The 1,895-nt window shown below is 33.6% G+C and overlaps 1 pseudogene; it reads right to left on the bottom strand.

Moving 5' to 3' along the window:
- Positions 1–373: 373 nt before the first annotated feature.
- On the bottom strand, positions 374–1,217 carry LOC148129062 (vomeronasal type-2 receptor 26-like; annotated as a pseudogene).
- Positions 1,218–1,895: the final 678 nt, after the last annotated feature.

Below are 1,895 nucleotides of genomic sequence, written 5' to 3'. Positions count from 1 at the left end.
GAAGGAAATACGACTTGAGCAACAGAGTGGTCAATGTCTGGAATACTCTACATGATTCTGTGGTTTCTTCCCCAAACCCCAAAAACTTTAACCTTAGACTGTCTACTATTGACCTCACCCCTTTCTAAGAGGTCTGTAGGGGGCATGCATAAGTGCACTGCTATTGTTTTCTTTTTTTTCTTAATATTGTATCACAATTATACTATTATTTGTAAAGCTTGTTTATAAAAAATAAATAATAAATAAAAATAATATTTTCTATCACTATTTTCAATAGATAATTTACAAAGTGTGTGAAAAGTGATTACAACTATCCATTTGAGTTGAATTTTATTTTGCAGATGATAAATTCATTCTTTCTACACATCTACTTCTATTTTCTAGAAGAAAATCTCCCAATAGTTGGACTAGAGTCCATTACCATCCAGAGAACAGGATTATGAAGCTTCCTTCCTTTTTGTTTCATTGTACACTTTCTTCCATATGTGGAGGAATACATGGCTTGCAGAGCATAAGCCATAGCATACACAGCATTGTAGATACTATAGCTGTGGCCTGTTACTCTTTTTGGAAAAACATGTTCAGGAAGGCTCTCTAATGTCTCCTCTCCACTGCAAATATTCTCCTTCTCATCTCCCGGATAAGAATCTTGTAATGCACATCCAAATGCATGAGTCCAGAAATCCTTGATAAAAACATCTTCTTTTACCATAGAAGGCTTCTGTTCTTGAATATGTTGTTGGAATCCTTTCAGTTCTTTGGCATGAATTGCAAATGATATTGCACCATGGAAGTCCTGCAAATCCCAGGTTTTTTACTGATAAAAACTTCAACTCCATCCCAACTGTTAGTATCCATACTTTCCCTTTTGGGTTTCCAAATAATTCTTTAAAATCTGTATTTAGTAAATATCTCAAAAAGATCATGGAACGTGTATCTCCATTAAAAACCAAGACACTGACTTCATTACCCATTATTTTTCCATAAACTGCTACTACACAGTTGAAAAAAAATCCTGTATTGCCATCATAACATGAACTGCTGAACAACTCCATGAAGGCAAAACAAATGTCTTTTTTGGAAAACTCAGGTACCAAAGTCTGTATGAACCAGTCTAAGCTCATCCCATTTGCCGCCAAGAATCCAATCCATCTCCAGTTGAAATGAAGAAGTAAGGTGAGGATACCCCTATACTGATAAATTCCATTTGGAACCATTTGGTAGAAAGAAGGGAGAATGGTATCCCCTGCTTCAACTCTAGCAGATCCATACATGAACTGCCCCAAAACAAAAATAATGGAATTATACAACAGAATAATTTTAATATGGATAAATGTTTAAATAGCATAAACATTAATTGTACAAGAGAACAGAGTAAATATGTTGCATTGAAAAATAATGTATTTTAGAGTTTATAGAGTGGTAGCTTATAATAAATTTTATGCAATTTCAGAAAGTAATAATGCATACCTATCAATAGTCTAAAGGAGTCTACCAGAACATTGCAGGTCAACAGTATAGGATTGACTGTGTAGGTAAGACAAAATCTTCTTCCCCTTTTCTCCTGCTCCAATCAGAAATCAATGATTAACTGTATACTATTGCCAAAAAGAACATGGTATCCGGTTGTATGTAGTCATTAAGAATCAAGCTTCACTCTTGAAACTTATAAATATAAATATATTTCTATATTTCTTTATGTATTTACATATGTGCATATGTGTGTGAGAGTATGTATGCATGTATGTATGTATGTATGTATGTATGTATGTATGTATGTCCAAAAATTAAATTCAATGAACATAAAGTTGATTAACTCCTTTCCATGATAATCAGATTAAGTGCTACTGAATCATATATGAACTTGGCAAGGGCAGAACTCAATGTTCTGTATG

This window comes from Notechis scutatus, chromosome Z (assembly GCF_049901735.1).
Source record: "Notechis scutatus isolate UNSWTSFEM ecotype Mainland chromosome Z, rNotScu1.2, whole genome shotgun sequence".
Lineage (NCBI taxonomy): Eukaryota > Metazoa > Chordata > Lepidosauria > Squamata > Elapidae > Notechis > Notechis scutatus.
The sequence above is the reverse complement of the archived record's forward strand: the minus strand, read 5'-3'. Positions and strand labels throughout refer to the sequence as shown.